The sequence below is a fragment of the Microcaecilia unicolor genome, chromosome 8, assembly GCF_901765095.1.
Source record: "Microcaecilia unicolor chromosome 8, aMicUni1.1, whole genome shotgun sequence".
Taxonomy (NCBI): Eukaryota; Metazoa; Chordata; class Amphibia; order Gymnophiona; family Siphonopidae; genus Microcaecilia; species Microcaecilia unicolor.
This window is the reverse complement of record NC_044038.1, coordinates 128,583,017-128,602,925: the sequence shown is the minus strand read 5'-3', so window position 1 is coordinate 128,602,925 and position 19,909 is coordinate 128,583,017.

The window sequence follows — 19,909 nt, the reverse complement described above, 5'->3', positions numbered from 1 at the left end:
CTCATTGAATGGTTTAAATCAGTTTTCCACTATATGTGTAACCCGGGTCTCACCAAGCAGCTCAGTTATGCAATCCGAACTGGGACACATAAGAAACAACCAAAACCACAACTTCTCTTTTCCAACTCACTTTTCACATCTCTTCCAGTCCTCCAGAATCGAGCTTGGATGCACGCCGGGGCCAGATAAGGATCCGGAAGGCCATAGGATGTTAAGCTGGGCTTATTTATGAATATCTCTCACAGTCCAGGAGTAGCCCTTTACAAACACATGCTCTCTCTCTCTCTCTAAGGAATACTCAGTACACCAAGAAGTTGTGATTTTTTTGCAAAATCTTTATTTAACTTCTGCAGAGGCAGTGAATCCAAACCTCAAACTCTTTATATACAGTCAGCATTTGGTTTAAGAGGTTCTTGCTCTTATTTCAACTAAAGCCAAGACTATTTGATACAGTCTCATCCACTATTTAATGATTCTTTATAGCAATCCAGAATTATGTACAAAATACAACTCATCTAGTTTATCACCCATCCCTTCGGGTTTTAAAATCCAAGGCTGCTCCTGATGACTTCCCTCCTTGTCTGTCGTCCTTCCAGCAAATGTACCTCTCCAGGCTACACCCTGGCCTTGAGCGGGCTACACCCTGCTCCAACTCTTGCTCCTGGGCTGGGTTCCTCTTACCCACCCAGAGCACTTTTCACCTTCACAGTTACTGCTTTGAGAAGCAGGAACGCCTCTTTATTTTCAGCTTCAGTTTATTCTGCCTTTCCAGGATAACCATCTCCTCCTTGGGTCCTGGCGGGGTGAAGGCAACCAAACACCATGAGCTTAAACAAACAGAAACTGTTATTACCTTCAAACTCTACCTACAGTGTCAATCATATAACAAACCCTTTTTTCTCTCTGCAAGTTATTTCACAAAACTCCCCTTGGGCCGGGCTTTCCTCCCACCGAGACTATCCCACATGGTCTCCCCAGTGACTCCAGGGAAAGATCAATGCCACTCAGTAATCCCCATATAATATGCAGGGAGTAGAAAGAATGTTGAAGAACTCACTGTTACAAAACTTGAGTTTAAGAGGTGAAAATAAATAGCATACCAGATGTTTGAATGGCATAAAATAGTGACGGTCACACATGGAGCCCATGTATATCTTTTTCAGAAACCAGTATATAATTGCAAGCCCAGTTGCTTTTCTAAATGCTAAAACGACATTTTCTAGGTCAAAGAAGAGTGCAGTTCTGTATACCACCCATCAATATGCAGTAGGGGGTTTCTGCAGTAGAGAGTATTCAGAGAAGCCAAGAGGGTTGAGTGATGATCTAGTGGAGAGACAAAAGATAAGGCTGGCTGTAAGCTCAAATGCAAAAGTTCTTTGAGCAGGGACTGTTTATTAATATCTATGTGCACAGTGTGTATGTCCAGTAGCACTATAGAAAGGATAAGTAGCAATGAGAGAGAGAGAGAGAGAGAGAGACTTTCATAGGAGATGGGCAAAGAACTGAACTGAAGCAAGAGAAAGGATTTGAAGAAGTTGTTCCTCTGATATAAAATCTTCTGTGAGCTAAGGCCGGATAGTATCCATCTTAGGAAAAAGTGAAGAAGATGAAAGAATCTATTATCTCTGCATCTACATGTCTCAGTTCACATAAGAAACATAAGAAATGCCATGCTGGGTCAGAACAAAGGCCCATCAGTTCCAGCAATCCTGTCTCTCACAGTGGCCAATTCAGGTCCCTAGCATTTTCCCCAATAGATTCCAAAGAATAGATCCATTTCTTACAAGTTCCATCCCAGGGATGCTCAGTAGCATTCCAAGGTCTATCTGACTAATTATTGTTTAAAGATTTTCCTTTAGGAATTTGTCTGAACCATTTTAATGCTAGCCATGATAGGTTGCCTTGACTACATCTTTTGGCAGTAATTTTTACAGCTTAATTATTCACCGAGTGAAAAACGTCTTCCTCCAATTTTATTCAAATCTGCCATGGCGGTAAGAGCTCAAGCAGTAAATAGCCCCCATGCTACTTTAATTTTACTGCACGGGCCATTTATTGCCCCTATTTAAAAAGTCTTTTCCCAGTCATGGTAAAAATGGCCCAGTGTGCGCCAAAACACACACTCACACCTACCGCAGGCTACTTTTACCGCAGGCTTAGTAAAGGACCCCTTTATTTCGTATATTGACAGGCTGGCAGTCATTTTTTTATGCCTGAATAAACAAAGACTAAAGCTACTTTGTTTGGTGAACATATTCCAAGTAGTTGGAATATGCTCACCAACCCAAAGTAGCTTAGTCTTAGTCATGTAAGTAGCTTAGTAGTTATACGGTTTTGGCTTCAGGTGAAATTTTGAAAAACTGAGGGTTTCTCCGGAGTTTTGGGAGTCACTTTTGATTTTACTCTTTTATTTGAGAAGCAGATCAGCGCTTTGAATAAGATATTTTTTTTCAAGCTCAGCCAATTATGAGCGATTAGATCTTCCTTACAAAAGACGACTTTAGACTTCTGGCTCGGGCTATTCTCCTTCCTCAGTTGTACTCCTATAACTTGCTATACTCTCAGGTTAATTGTAAATTGAAAAATCGGTTGCAGGTTATTACAAAATACAGCTGCCCAATTGATCTTTGGTTTGGGTCGGTTTGATACTGCTTTACCCTCTTTGAGAGAGCTGCTGCATTGTTACCTATTGAACAGCGTGTTATATTCAAGGATGATAAGTTTATTTTCAAAGCACTCTCTGGGGCAAATGCAGAGGGTTTTGTGGATTTCTTAGAGATGTCTTCTTCTAGGAGAAATCTTTGCTATTATTGAACATTAACATTACGTTAACCTGCAAAGAAAAATATTAGATTAAAATCAATATTGAAAGATCATTTCCTTCTTAGGGGGCTCAACTTTGGAATATGTTACCTTTGAATATGAGGTTACAATCTTCGTATTTGCTGTTTAGGAAGATGCTAAAGACTCATTTATATGAATGTTAAGATTGGACCTGTATAGTCTATTCTGTTTTTGTAACTTTCTCCTTATTGTTAGGGATATCCTTTTTTGTGACTGCTGTGATCCTATTAGGAATAATGGTCGGTATGCAAGACCTATATAGAATAGAATAAAGACTGGATAATAAGAATGAATGAAAATCTGAATGATAGAGAGGTAAAAAACAATAGAAGAAACCTGAAGAAAACAGTCAGTGGTGGAGCTGGATATGGTGGAGGTAAAAAAAAAACAGGAGAGAAAAATGACAAATGGACAGTACACCCTAGAAAGAGAGTTAAAAGAAGAAATGAAAACAGGAACCTGACACGATTGTGGCCATGACCCTCTTTTGCTCACCTTTCTGCTGGTCAGCTCATGAGCTGGCTACTGTCTGCATAGTTGTGTTTGTCCTGTGTGTTCCAAGCCTCACTTCAGTGTTCAGAGTGTAGGGTTTCTACTTCCTATGTAGTTCCAAGCCTCACTTCGGTGTTCAGTGTGTATTTCCTGTTTCTGTCCTGTAGGGTTTCCACTTCCTCTCTGTGTTTCAAGCCTCACTTTGGGTTCTGTGTATTTCCTGTCTCTGTCCTGTTATAAGGAAGTGGTGCACTTCATTCAGGGCCTTGCAATGCCAAAGGTCCCCAGGTTAGTCTGTGTGTAGTTGCACTTCTGCCTTGGTCTAGTCTGTGTGCCTGTGGGCACTTCTGTGTCTTGTCTTCTTAATTGTGGTGCCTGTGTGCACTTCTGCCTTTAGCCTTAGTTCTGTTGTTTGTCTGTGTGGGTAGCTTTGTGTCCTGCCTAGTCTGCCTTGCTTGTTCTGGACCCTTCTACCTTAGCTTCAGCCTTAGTTCTGTTGTTGTCTGTGTGGGTCAGCCTTGGTTCTGTCCTGCTTGTCTGTCTTTACCCTGGTAGTCTTTTAGCTCCAGTTCCCTTCCTGCTTGTCTCTGCCTTGCAAGCCTTCAGCTTTGGTTCTGTCCCTGCTTGTCTGTCTTTAGCTCCTGTCCCCTCCCTGCTTGTAGCCAAGCTTGTTCCTGAATCCAGGTCCAGTCAAGCCAAGCTGGTTCTGAATCTGGTTCCAGTCCAGCAAAGCCAGAGTCCATTCCAGCATTTGGTTCCAGTCCAGTCAAGCCAAGCTTGTTCCAGTATCTGACTCTAGCCAAGCCTAGTGCATCCTGAATCCTGCCCAGTCTTGCTTGGGGGGGGGGGGGGGGTTGCCTCCTGCTGCCGCTCAAGGACAGTAGGCCAAGGGCTCACGTTTTTCCAGAGTTCGTGCCTGGTTGTTCAAAGCCTGGATCGTGACATAACCGAAGACTGAAACCAACACAGATAGAAGAATTAAATGGCCAGACAGACAACAAAGGTAGAAAAACGAATTTATTTTTAATTTACTGTGAAGTATAGTAGTAGCCATCTTAATACTGGCTTACGGACTTTTCTTTTGGAAAATATCCAAACCTTTTTTATACCCTGCTACGCTAACTGCTTTTACCATATTCTCTGGCAATGAATTCAGAGTTTAATTACATGTGGAGTGAAGAAATATTTTCTCTTTAATTACATGTGGAGTGAAGAAATATTTTCTCTTGTTTTAAATTTACTATGTAGTAGCTTCATTGCATGCTTCCTAGTCCTTGGAAGAGTAAACAAGCAATTTACCTCTACCATTTCCACTTCACTCAGTATTTTATACACTTCTATCATATCTCCCCTCAACCATAGGCGGTCAGTGGCCCAACTGTTTGGGGAGGCTAAGGGGGCGGGGATGGGTGGGGCCAGGGGTGGAGCTTAAATCCATAATTGTCTGATAACACAGAAAAAAAATTAAAATAAGTCACAATACCTTTTATTAAATTTAGATATTAGATATGTATCATATGTCAAAGAATAAAGTGGTTGCTCAAAGCATATACTAACCACAATCGCTCAACTGCAAAACACTATGCACAACTTTGTGCAAAAACACACTCAGAACCTTACTGCACCATAAATATTAAACTGGGCAGAACCTAATACACCAATATACCACCCATACGGAAAATGCAGATCGTCAACAATATGAAACAAGGGATCATAATATCACAATTCTCAGGTAGAGCCACAAAACACCCTAATTCATGTTTAATGTAGGATAAAATGCCATAAATAAGTAAATAAATAAATATAAACTTTTAATGTTGAGCACCTAATTCTCAAAGTGGACATATTCCAAACACCATAATGAAAATAAAATGAACTTTTTCTACCTTTGTTGTCTGGTGACTTTGTTTTTCTGATCACCATTTTAAGTTGCACCAGGAGGTGAAACTTTTACTTCAGCAGCTGCTGCAGGCTGCAGCAGAGAAGGCGAGATTGCTGCTGGGCTGAGTGTGAAGTTGGAGGAGGCAGAAGACTGCAATCCTCCTTCCTGCACTAGACCCTCACATTGACATCAAGGCATAGCCTGCTTCCGACTGCCCCATAGCTCTATTCTCCTGACATCATGCTAAGGAGGAGGCTGGGCTTTGCTCCCAGGCTGAGGAGGAGGATGATCTTTGCACCTATTCTAAGAAGGCCAGTTTGGAAAACAAGGATTATCAGTCCACATGCTAAGGAGGTCAGACTGGGGAGGCGGTTGATTTTTGTTCCCGTGTTGTGCTGAGGAGGAAGTTAGGATAAAATACTACTGCCCCCCTCCACAATCTGGAGGCCAGGCTGCTGTTTACTCTCAGCGAGTTTTGACATCCAGCTGATCCTTGATCCCACTGCTAGAGCAGGAGGAGGGACGCACAGCTAACCTTCAAAAGCCACCTTAAAAGAGCAAAACCACGCTGCAGCCGGCTTGATTGCAGGAAAGAGGGCTGTTGCACTTGTCTTACATGACGGCTGAACTTTCTTGCAGCTCTGTGTTATGTCTTTTGTTAAGGTTTGCAGCGACGGCTCACCTCCGTTCCAGGGCTGAACTTTCTTGCAGCTCTGTGTTATGTCTTTTGTTAAGGTTTGCAGCGACGACTCACCTCCGTTCCAGGGCTGAACTTTCTTGCAGCTCTGTGTTATGTCTTTTATTAAGGTTTGCAGCAACGGTTCACCTCCATTCCAGCCTTTCCCTTCTCGCTCAGTGTCCCGCCTTCCTCTGATGAGGTATTTCCTGTTTCTGCGAGGGCGGGACACTGAGCGAGAAGGGAAAGGCTGGAACGGAGGTGAGTTTAAACGCCGGACGGCCATGACAGGAATGGAAAGGTTGGGGAGCTGAGGGCGGCCTCAGCGGGGGGTGGATGGCGGCGGCGGAAAAGGTGAGGAAAGGTCACAGCTTGGCTGGGGAGGCTTAGCCTCCCCAAACCTCTTATATGGGGCGCCTATGCCCTCAACTGTCACTTCTCCAAACTGAACAGCCCTAGCTGTTTTAGCCGTTCCTCATAGGGAAATCGTCTCATCCCCTTTATCATTTTCATCGCCTTTTCTAATTCCGCTATATATTTTTTTGAGAATTCCACAGAAGAGCCAGTGCAGCTCCTTCAGAATCAGGTAAATCCACTTCTTGAACTGATAAGAAGACATGACAAGTGTAACTGTGATTTGGATCAACTGTTCCCAATAGGTTCTCTCTGCTGGCAGCCCCCAAAACAGAGCATAGCAGTAGTCCAGTCTTGCTAATAACATAGATCAGTATAGCAAAATGATTCAAAAGCAGCAACAAAAGAACAAAAATGTTAAAAGTAACAGACCAGGGCAAGAACAAGAGCCAAAAGATCAAATAAAGGATTAACACAAGTCCCTGCATAAAAAGAAATGCAGGTGCAATACCAACCCCTCAGTCACTGGGAATTGCAGACAATAAAAAAAAGGGATCCAATCAGCAGGCCTCCAATCACACAGAGCCTGAAGTCATATACAATAACTGCTGAAAGTAATCCCCAAGCCTTCTGTGATAAAAATCAGAATTGGGAATTAGAGTGCCAGCAACAAGCAATTGATGGTTTCACGGTTATCCCATGATGCAGGAAGTCAATAGAGCTGCTGTGAGTTATGTGGAGAACTCAGGGGGCATTTTGGGTCAATGCCGACTGATTGCAGTTTTTAATGATCAGGCCTATATTCAGAGAAGCAGATGGGAACTAATCATAAAATCACCCGAACAGAGACAGGGATTGCCTGCAAACACTGCTGGAACAATAAAACACTTTAAGTAATCAAATAAAAAAAAAAATAATAAACAGAGTCCATCACTCTTGATAACAGCATTCAAGAACCACCTGACATTTTTTCTGTTAAAGTTTTGTTATGGCAGAGAGAGGGGTCAGCAGGCCTGACTTCTGAGTAAAGCATGTTAAAGTGCTGTTTTAAATAAATTTGACTGTATGACTCCATGCAGAAAGGAAAAGAGAGACTGAAGATAAAAATGCACAATCTTTCTTAAGTGGGAAAAACGATGAGAAGGAGGTGGTGGCATCCCTAATCTGATAGGTTACAGCTGGGTATCTCAATGTAAGTTTTTCATGCTTGGTTAGGTGCTGCACACAGGAGGGTAGTGGAGCAATGAGCATGACCTTTGCTAAACGGAAAGCAAAGAGGAGATGGCTTGCAGAGAGAAGAGAATCAGAATAGGCGGGGTGGAAGGCGACAGCAGCTACCTCCTCCTAGCTCAGAAGAAAATCAGTGTGCAGTGTTGGCTATGGCAGTTTGCTTTTCTTCATAATGTCACACTGTGATGTCTCTAGCTGCAGTATGAAGAAGCCTGAAGCCTTTTGGGGATGAGATGCAAATTCTGAAGCAGATGATAGAAGCAAATAAGGAAACAAGCAAGCACAATCATTTTATGTCCATCAGCCCAACTTACACAAATGACCATCTGAGGAAGCAGTTCATTGCAAGGTCCTTAATGACACTTAAATCACAGGGAAGGTAATTTTCAGAAAGAGCAGGAAGCTTACAGGCCCGTGGGCACAAGCTGAGTTTTAAAGGGAAACTCCTTCTTTTTGAAAACTGTGTGAGCTTCAGGAAAGAGGGTGGTAGTGGTCCTTGTGCAAGAGAAGATTTTGGAGTAGGGTTGCCCACTGACTGGTATTTGGTCTCTTTAAGCACATGCTTCCTATTCAGTAATGAACCTGCTATTGTGGGGCCTGTCAACCTGTTAAGACTTACCAGCTCTATGCTTATGACTACTGTCAATACAGCATGAAAGGGGTTTGCAGAGGGCACCAAAGAGGTAGCACAATCCCTGAGATGAGAAACTGATGAAAACTTGGGATATAGTGAGAAAATGTCACAAGTTTAATTTATGTTGTTACTTTAACCAAATTTGTTTTTTTGTTTGTTTAAAATAGTTGTATCTTGCCCATCAACTACAGTCCTTGGTGTGTGTGTCACAAACCTTAAAATACAAACATAAAACAACAAAACCAACATAAAACTTTAAATGAAAACAACAAGGAAAATAAAACAAATGCTTATGATTAGAAAAGAAAAGCTTGAGCAAGACAAAAACACCTTTATGTTCTTTCAAAAACACTAATCTCAGTAATAAACCAAATATGAATCAATTCCAGACATGGGACATTCATGGAAATACTCTAAGAGTGTGTGGTGGACTTACTAACCACCATCACTGAGGGCACCATGAGACAGCTTAGCAAACAAGCGTAAAGCAGATGGGCAGCTTAATGTATCTGCAACAGAGATCCAAAGTAAATTGAGGACATATGATACAAAACTTAAACACCAGTGACACACAGCTTAAAGTTAATCTGACAAGTAATTGACAACCAGTGCAGTTCAATCCACCAGGTGTAAACCCCCCAAGGGTCTCTCTTGTGTGCTGAAGCTCTCTGGTGGCTCCTGTCCAGACTCACATGCTCTCTGCCAAGCCTTACCAGCGCTTGGCTTTCAGAAAAGGACTCCAACATGTCTCCAGTATGGCTTCTTGTACAACCTAGCCTCAAGGACTGGGGCTCCTCCTTCACTCAGGGTGACCCCCCATTATCACCACATCTGTGAATCCTTCCCTCCTATATCCTCCTGTAATCGGCCACACTTCTAGCACTCCGGCAGGGCCCCTTGACACCATCTTTGGGGAATATAGCCCTGGTTCCGTTTTCTATTTCTGTTGATGGCTCTCTCATTCTCCCTGTCTCCTCAGCTCGAAACCTTGGGGTCATCTTTGACTCTTCTCTCTGCTTCTCAGCTCATATCCAGCAGACCGCCAAGACCTGTCGTTTCTTTCTTTACAACATCCGTAAAATCCGCCCCTTTCTTTCCGAGCACTCTACCAAAACCCTCGTCCACACCCTTGTCACCTCTCGTTTAGACTACTGCAATCTGCTTCTTGCTGGCCTCCCACTTAGTCACCTCTCCCCTCTCCAGTCGGTTCAAAACTGCTGCCCGTCTCATCTTCCGCCAGGGTCGCTTTACTCATACTACCCCTCTCCTCAAGACCCTTCACTGGCTCCCTATCCATTTTCGCATCCTGTTCAAACTTCTTCTACTAACCTATAAATGTATTCACTCTGCTGCTCCCCAGTATCTCTCCACACTCGTCCTTCCCTACACCCCTTCCCGTGCACTCCGCTCCATGGATAAATCCTTCTTATCTGTTCCCTTCTCCACTACTGCCAACTCCAGACTTCGCGCCTTTTGTCTCGCTGCACCCTACGCCTGGAATAAACTTCCTGAGCACCTACGTCTTGCCCCATCCTTGGCCACCTTTAAATCTAGACTGAAAGCCCACCTCTTTAACATTGCTTTTGACTCGTAACCACTTGTAACCACTCGCCTCCACCTACCCTCCTCTCTTCCTTCCCGTTCACATTAATTGATTTGATTTGCTTACTTTATTTATTTTTTGTCTATTAGATTGTAAGCTCTTTGAGCAGGGACTGTCTTTCTTCTATGTTTGTGCAGCGCTGCGTATGCCTTGTAGCGCTATAGAAATGCTAAATAGTAGTAGTAGTAGTGGTTCCTCTGCTTTCACAAATATGCAAATTCACTCTACATTGAATGCAAATCCACTTTATTAGTTCCAGTCTTGTGGGGAACAAGTTCTTTCAAGCTTATCCTTCAACTTGCTTCTGCTCCACTGAGCCCACTTATTTGGGAGACCTGGTCTCAGTATAAAACAGCCACCACCCCTGGATAGGACTTTCTTCACTCTAACTCTACAGTCCTATCCTCCACTCCACGGCTGTTAGCCAACTTCACATAATACACAGTGTCATTAATAACATGTCCACAGTCAGGTAAGTACCTCCTGGGTTTTTAAGGGAACCTTCTCTCTCCGCTTCCAGGAGTTCGCCTCCAGCAGGTCTCTTCCTTCACTTTCTCACTCTGACCTCCAGCTCCATTTATTCCAGGTCCCCCATCTCCCCTCCCTCTCTTGTCTTGGCTCCCTTTCTTGTCTTGGAGAGCGCACTTTATAGGGTGGTTAATTATCCTCCCAACCTCTTTAGGCCCCTTCCCCTGGTTCCAGAAAGGTCTAGGCCCAGAATTCTCTCCAACTTTCCATCTCCTATTCTGAGAGTTCCCCCTGGTGGCCTCTTCAGAGAAGAGCAGATCCTATACCATGAGCACCCCCTAGCTGTCCCTTCTGGTCATTACACTGGTGTACTCCTTTTGGCTCCCTCTAGTGACCAGATCAGGGCATTTTCCAGACTTTCGTTAGGAGAGCGCCCTCTGGCGGCCTCCTTAGGGTAGGGCAGTCACTGTATTTATCACACAGGGAGTAGCATGGTGTACGTCCTTTGCCCTGACAATAGCTTTGCTATCACATTTGGGACAAGCTATAAAAGCCTTAACTTTAAGTCTGACTGGATGTCAGGTCACAATAGCATTGGGAAACTGGAACATAGTCACATAGTATGTGATGCCAGATATAGACCCACATGGTCCATCTAGTCTGCTCAATAAGTGGCCTGAGCCGCATCTGCCACACCATAAATAAGTCAGTCCACAATCATGGAAGAGTGGTTTTATAATTTTGGTTGCAGTATAGTCACATTCATTGCCAATACTTGATTAAATCAGCAACCCACCAATGTTACAAACTGACAACTTTTTAATTGCTATCAACCTTAAGGTGTTTCCCCTCCCCCCTCTGACATACAATCACAGCATGTGATATGAATGCAACACAAAAAACACACTTCTTGATCTGTCCCTGTTATTCTTGGCTCACAGACCACAGAAGTCTACCTGGCACGGGTCCTTCTTCCCAATTGCTGGATTGGCCATCAAAACCCATTCCAGCCCATCCAAATCTGTCTTTCCATAATCAGGACACAGACCATAAAAGTCTGCCCTGTTTTGCCATATTTGGGATACACACAGTAGACGTCCACTCAGTATTGGTCTTACTTCTCTACTACTAGAATTATTCCCTTAGAAGGCAGAGCTGGCCCTCTGTGGAGGGCATATCACCCCTTTATGGTCTGGGCACCCCTTAATCCAGCACAATAGTGATATATGACTTTTTTGGGTTTCATGATTTAGGTGTTCGATATCACTTTTATGCATATAATATTCAGTTTTATTTCCTATGGAGAATGATGATTTACATGGTGATTTGAAGGGATATATGGATGCAGTGAGAGGTTGGATGAAGAGAGAATAGACTGATATTGGATATACAGAAAACTGAAATTATGAGATGGGGAGTTGTAAAGAGAATATATGGCCTGATTTTGTGAAAGTCTATGATATAACGTTGCATTCAGTTCTGGTCACTGTATCTCAAAACAGATATAGTGGAATTAGAAAAGGTTCAAAGAAGAGCAACCAAAATAATAAAGGGGATGTAACTCCTCACATATGAGGAAAGGTTAAAGAGGTTAGTGTTCTTCAGCTTGGAAAGAGTTGGATGAGGGGAGATGTGATTAAGGTGTACAAAATCCTGAGTGGTGTAGAATGAGTAGAAGTTAATTGATTTTTTTACTACTTCCAAAAGTACAAAGAGTAGGGGACAAGGAAGTTACATAGAAATACTTGTAAACAAACTCTTTGCCAGAGGATATGGTAACAGTGGTTAGCGTATCTGGGTTTTAAAAAGGTTTGGACAAGTTCCTGGAGGAAAAGTCCATAGTCTGCTATTGAGACAGACATGAGAAAGCTACTGCTAGCCCTGGGATTGGTAGCGCCCGTCTTCCTTGCGCCCTGTGTGGCGTCACTTAGCCCTCACGATGTCCTGGGAGGCCATGGGGATCTGGATAATGGCTTATAGTTTATATAACTTGATATACCATGCTTCATGAATGCATAACAAAATGGTTTACAATCCAAAAATAATTTTAAAAAGGAAAGGAATGCCATAATACATAGTAGGCGCTAGGCTAACCGCCTTTACCACATTCTCTGGCAACAAATTCCAGAGTTTAATTACACATTGAGTGAAAAAATTTTTTTCCCGATTTGTTTTAAATTTGTTCTTATGTTCCAGTGAAAAAGCAGTTAAGATCACTGGGGGTCATTTTGGACTCCCATCTGACAAGAAACAAAAAGAAAAGCAGATGTATGAAGAAAAAGTAGCCTTTATTGGTTCATCAAGGGCCCTTTTACTAAACCCCGTAGGCACGTACACGCATCCTATGTGCGCCAATTTTGAATTACCGCCCGGCTACCATGTGGCCTGGGCGGTAATTTCATTTTTACATGCATCCACTACATGCACCAGAAAAGTTCTGATGCGTGTCCACTACATGCGCCGGAAAATTTCCGGCAAGCAGCACTAACCGGGCAGTAATCGGCATTGTACGCGCATAGACCATTGCTGCCCGGTTAACGCGTGAGACCTTACTGCTAGGTCAATGGGTGGTGGTAAGGTCTCAGGCCCAAAATGGACGCATACCAATTTTTTGGCGCACACAGAATAAGAATGATGCATATAAAGTTGAATGTTAACCTCACCTGCTAGTTTTGTTCAGGACAACAGGAGAAAAAGTGAACAAGATAAAAAATTTAAAATCATAAAAAATAACAAAAATGTATGCAATACTAGAATGAGTTTTTGTAGGTTTTTTGGGTGAACTGAGGATCGATCCTAGCCGACCCAAGGAAGTCTGCAATATATACTTCTTTTAGAACATTGTCCTGGTTCCGGCATCAACTGAGGCTCTTTTTCCTCTGCCCACAAGATATTTAATGTTCATTTTAACTTCCTGAACATGCTAGCAGGGTGGTTCAGATCACTATCTTTTTGAATTTAGTGAAAACTGATTGTTAAGTGATCTTTTTCTTCATTGAGTTTTTTGATATGCAGTAGTAAAACAAATTTTAAGAAACCTTTGAAAACACACTTGTTTGTGCCAGCATTTTAAGCAGGATAGATGAAAAGGAGGTTCAGTCTAAACTATCAACTTGTACAGATAAAGTTTGCTTATTGATCTGTGTCCCTCCTACTTGTTAAAAGACATTCCTTCAGAAATAGTTACTTTGTTGACTGTTCTGGTAAATAGCCTATTTAAAACAGGAAATTTTCCCTCTGACTTAAGAAATTTAACATTAACACCAATCCCAAAAGTCAGAAGGTGCTGATTTGTCTGTTGTCTCTAAATTTTGCCCTGTGGCAAGCATACCCTGGATGGCAAAATTAATGGAAATCTTGTAGCATCACAGGTTATGTGTTTTCTGGATTCTTTTCAATGCTTACACAGTTCTCAATATGGCTTTAGACCAATGCACCGCACAGAATCTCTGCTTGTAACATTAATCTAAAAAGTAAAATCATTACTCAGTCAGAAGATCCTGTTGTTTTTTACAGTTTGATGTATCTAGAGCATTTGATACAGTTGACCATGTTTTGTTATTAAATAGGTTAATAGAACTTGGATTCTTGGGAAAGGTTCTGGAATGGTTTAGTGGTTTTCTCAGGAATAGGAAATATTGTGTCAAAAAGAATGAGGCTTTCTCAGGAAGTTGGAGTCCGGACTCTGGAGTGCTCCAGGGTTCTCCATTGTCACCAATTTTAACTTAATATTTTTATGAGTTCTTTAGGGGATCCTTTTACAAAGGCATGCTGAAAAATGGCCTGTGGTAGCAGTGGTGTAGGAAGGAGGGAGCGGGAGGGGCGGTACACCCTGGGTGCACGCCGCTGGGGGGGTGTCGGCTCCGCTGGTTCCCTGCTCCCTCTGCTCCGGAACAGGTTACTTCCTGTTCCGGGGCAGAGAGAGCAGGGAACCAGCGGAGCCGACGCAGTGCCCAGCGACGTGCACTCGGGGCGGGCCGGCCCGCCCCCTTTCCTACACCACTGGTAAGAATGCACTCCGGGGAGGGGGATGCGCCGAGGGGGGGTGCGCCGCGCTCCACCCGGGGGGGGGTTGCGCAGTGGTGAACCGCCCCGGGTGGCAGCCGCCCTCGCTACGGCACTGTGTGGTAGTGTAGACATGTGTTTTGGGCGCACACAGAATCATTTTTCAGCGCACCTGTAAAAAATGCCTTTTAAAAATTTTTGCTGAAAATGGACGTGCAACAAAATAAAAATTGCCACATGTCCATTTTGGGTCTGAGACCTTACCGCCAGCCATTGTCCTAGCGGTAAAGTCTGACATGGTAACCGGGCGGTAATGGTCTATGCACGTAGAATGACGATTACCACCCGATTACTGCCTGCACGCCAGAAAATAAAAATATTTTCCAGTACGCCTAGCAGACTGAAATTACCGCAAGGGCCACGTAGTAGCCAGGCGGTAAGTCAAAATTGATGTGCATTGGGCACGCATAGGCGCCTACACGGCTTAATAAAAGAGCCCCTAGGTTCTTTTTTAGAATCATGTCAATACTATGTTTCTTCTTATGCAGATGATATTTTTTCTTGTTTCTAGGTTTAGATTATGTTAATACTCAAATTTTAATTTTGGATTGTATTGATAAAACTCATCTCTGGGCATCTCAAAATTTACTAAAGCTTAATACTTCTAAAACTAAATTGTATTTTAATACTACTTTATCAGACATTCCTGAAATTATTACTTTAAGGACCGGTAAACAAATTAGTTATGAGACATCTTCAAAGGTTTTAGAATTAACATTAGATTCTCAGTTGACAATGGAATGCCAGGTTAATAACCCAAGTAAAAATATTTCCTTTAAGTTGCGTCAGCTAAGGGCTATCAGATCCCTTTTTTTCCCAGAACACTTTTGCCTGTCAGTTCAGGCTATAAATTTGTCTCAGATTATTGTAGCGCTTTCTGTGCTGGCATGCACCAAAAACTCTATAACAGACTACAACTCCTGCATGACTACTGTGGCAGAATTTTGAACCAGGGATGGAATTAAATCGTAAACCAGTGAAGAGATGAGAGCAGAGGAGACGCAAAATCGAATCTTCATATCTTACAAACAAAGCGGGCAGCTGCTTTCTGTAAGGTCTGTATTCAACACAGTTGAGAAGTGGGAAGCCCTGCATAGATCACAAAGGCATGGATCAAGGTATGAAGATCGGAAAAGTCCAGAAATTTAGAAATAGACCACAAATGATGGAGAGAAAAGAATCCATGCTGGAGAACAGCAGACGCCTGAGGACAGAAAGACAGAACAGAATTAAAGACAACATCCAGGTACCTAAAAGATGCCACAATAGGAATTGGGGAATCAAACAAAGAATGAACCATAGAAGAAGCAGAAAAAGGACCAGAAATCCAGCAGGTGACAGAAGTATTTAGAAGTTTTGAAGATTCGATTTTGCGTCTCCTCTCCTCTCATCTCTTCACTGGCTTCCAATTAAATTCCATCCCTGGTTCAAAATTCTTTGTCATACACATAAGATGCTTCATTCCGGCTCATCTGCTTATTTGTCCTCCCTTGTCATTCCTTACACACTTTTGTATGCCCTCCATTTACTCGAATCTTTCTGCCTGGTTTTACCCTCACTAAAACAAGCACATTACAAAATTACAAGCCGATTGTTGGAGAGCCAAAGGGAAACGGCAACTAAGCAAGATTGTAGACGGCTAAGATCAGGATGAAAAGGAGAAGTAGGGATGAGCAAGAGGATATCACCAGTGTAGATAAAGAATTTTATATTGAAATTCGGAATCAGTGTGGCATGAGGACTAAGGAAGATATTAAAAAGAAGGGGTGAAAGAACAGAACCCTGAGGGTCACCTCAGGAAAGGGGATAGAGTTCAAGGTGGAATGCCTAGTGCAGTGCCGTAGCGAGGGCTAATGACACCTGGGGCAGGTCGCCGCTGCGCATCCTCCCCGGGTGCAGCACTGCGCACCCCCCTCCGGAGCGAAACCCCCCCGGAGCGCATTCTTACCTGCGGGAGGGCCGATCCGCCCCGAGTGCACGTCGCTCGGAGCTGCGTCGGCCCCGCTGGTTCCCTGCTCTCTCTGCCCCGGAACAGGAAGTAACCTGTTCCGGGGCAGAGGGAGCAGGGAACCAGCGGGGCCGGCACCCCCCCCCCGAGCGCGTGCACCCGGGGCGGACCACCCCTCCCGCCCCCCCCCTTTCCTACGCCACTGGCCTAGTGTTTAAAATCATTAATGGTTGTTGTCCTTTTGCTCGTGTTCAGCTATTGACCATTTCTGATGCCCGGTCTTCTCGCTTTCAGTCTTTATTGAGATTGGGTTTTCCTACTGTTAAACGTGTTCATTTCATACACTTTCATGATAGCTCTTTTAATTACCAATCGAGTAAAATCTGGAATCTGATTCCAGTTCAAATTCAGAGTTTGTCTATTTGCAATTCCGAAAAGTGGAAATGTCCATAGTCTGCTATTGAGGCAGATATGGGAAGCAACTGCTTGCCCTGGGATTTGTGGTATGGAATGTTGCCACAATTTGGGTTTTGTCAGGTACTTGTAACCTGGCTTGGCCACTGTTTGGAAAATGGGCTAGATAGACCATTTGTCTGACCCAGTATGGCTACTCTTATGTTCATATGTTCTTATGCTCTTATGAAAGGTTTTAAAACCTTTTCTTTTTAGTAAATATTTTGATTCTGTTTTGCAACTGTTTTATTACAATTTGTATTACAATCCGCTTTGATTTGAAGCTGATATAAGTGGGATATAAATGTTGGGAATAGAATAGAATACTGGAAGATTTCTGTGTTCTCAGATTATTATGTTGATGATTTAAATGGCCAGGAGAGGCTTCTGAGCATTTAAATCATTTGTCTAGAGTTAACTGGGCATATTGAATGGCACTTAACTAAATAATGCCACTGAATATACCTGGTTAGCACCTAAACCAAAACTGGCTGCTTTGTGGGCTGTCTGGGGGCAGAGTCGGCAATTATGCCATTCAACACAACCACAGAAGGTATCCACATAAACAGAACCACAGAAAACACAGTCCTATCTTTATGTGGTTTACATTATGCGATTAAGTGCTGAATATTGCACTTAACTGCATATGTGTTAGCCACATAAGCTCAGATATTCAATGCCGGTGTAACAGGCCAGAGTATACCCCCCGCCCAGACTATACCCGGGGTTAAAGTGGCCTAGGCCAGAGTATACCCCGGGTATATTCTAGCCTAGACCAGTTTATCCCCGGGGTATACTCTGGCCTAGGCCACTTTATACCCCCCTCAGGCCAGATTATACCCCGGGAATATAAATTGGGGGCTAGGCCAATTCATACTCCCTGTAAAACAATATAATGCAATTGTAACATAATGTTCAACAAATTTGACTATTCATAATATAATAAAAGTAGCCTAGGCCAGAATATACCCCTCCAGGCCAGAATATACCATCTGTGCTGCTTCCTTTAACACTTTCTCAGCCTGTCTCTGATTGGTTGCTTCCTCTAACACTTTCTCAGCCTATCTCTGATTGGTTGGGAAGCTGCTTCCTCTGTTGTCACTTCCCTGGTTTTCTCACCCTGTCTCTAATTGGTTGAAAAGTGCAGATCTCTTTTTATCATCCTCATACACACAGCTGCTTCTTCTAACACCAAACTCTTTACTTTACCATTGTTGACAACCATGGAAGACCAACAGTATAACCAACTTTTGACATTCTACACTGCAGCACAACAAAAGTACCCCCTGTGGATCTACGATCTACCTCCAGAGAAACGTCTAAATGCCAAGACCCAGTTCAGACAAACAGCTAAGCCATATCGAGCAAGACGAGGGATTCTTTTCCATGGGGAAAAGGAGGTTCTAACTAAAAGACAACTGCCAAATATCCTTAAGGCCTGTCATGACAGCCCAATTTCTGGTGGCCATTTTGGCAGAGATAAAACATTAGCCAAAATCTCTGTCCGTTATTACTGGAAGGGAATGAAGAACGACATTCACCAACATGTCAAAGCCTGTCAAAAATGTTTTGTTACAAATCCCAAAATCAGCAAGGAGGCTCTGCCACTCAACAGTATACCAGTGCCTGGAAAAGTATGGAGCTTAGTCGGGATTGATATGATGGGTCCTCTTCAGGAAACATCGAATGGCAACAAATATATCGTTGCTGCCACTGATCATTTCTCAAAGTGGACTGAAGCTACAGCTGTTCTAGATAAGAGTGCCAAGTCAGTAGCAAATTTTTTGTACTCCGTTTTTTGCCGCCTTGGCTGTATGGACACTGTCATAAGTGACCAGGGACGAGAGTTTGTGAACTCGATTATTGACAACCTGATGGAGCATTTTCAAACAGATCACCGCATTTCATCTGTCTACCACTCACAAACAAATGGCCAGCGGGAACGTGACAATCGAACACTCAAGGAATCTCTCAGTAAGCTTGTCAATAAACAAGGAAACAACTGGGACCAGTTCATCCCTGGTGTTTTGTTTGCCTATCACACATCTGTGCATGCCTCAACCAAGTGCACTCCATTTGAGGTCATGTATGGACGGAAGGTCAAGCTTCCTATGGACCTCAATCCCTCAGAATATGACGCTATGGACACCATGCCCCTTTCAGATGATGCCAACCCTGATGTGCTAAATACACTGACAACCATTCATAAAAAGCTCTGCTCAGCTGTCAGTACCAATATTCACTCTGTCCAGGAACACCAGAAGCGTGCCTTTGACCATCGACACAACAGCCAAAAAGAAATCACTGCTGGAACCATCGTTTACATCAAGAATAAGCAACGTATTCATTGCATGGGTTCAAAGATGGAACCACGCTGGATTGGACCCTACTTTGTTGTGGAATCCTTGACCAAGGGACGAGTAAAACTTAAGAACAATAAGACTGGCAAGATACTGAAGAACACCGACCATGCCAGCAACCTTAAGATTTACCAGGATGAAGAGACTTGATGATTGTCTCAGTGACTCTGCTGCACAGAAACATAAGCAAACCAAGACTTTCAACCCACTACCAAGTTCAGAAAGAAAGTATCTTAGCACAACTCTTGGCCTTACATTTGGTAAGGTTGTGTATTGTGGATGCACAAGGGACCTTGGACAACCACGGCGTACATATAAAACCAAAGGTGATGGCAACTGCTACTTCCGGGCCATCAGCTACTTTCTGACAGGAACAGAGGACAACCACTCCCTGCTGAGAAAGAAAGTCATCCACCACATGAAAAATGACTTGAGAAGAAAACTACAGGACTACTTGAACCAAAAGGTAAATGAATATGTGAACATCTCTGGAATCTACCGTGATGGAGTATGGGCAACTGATGCAGAGATCATGGCCACAGCAAATCTGCTGAGTTGTGACATTGTCATCCACACAAAAGTTGGTGACTCCATGGACTGGTTGACCTATCCCGCAAGTTTCAATCTGCAGTCAACAACAGAACACGCACTTTATCTTGAAAACAAGCATGATCATTTTGATGTTGTTATCAGTGTTTAACTTTGAACGTTTATATTAAAGTGAGGAGCTCCTAGTCTTAGAAGATGAAGTTTCAGGATGTTATGACTTTTATTATATTATGAACAGTCAAATTAATTAAACATTATGTTACTAGGTATAAATTGGCCTAGGCTGTACCCCCTAGGGCAGGATATACCCCAAGGTGGGGTTACCATATGGCTCCAGAAAAAGGAGGACGG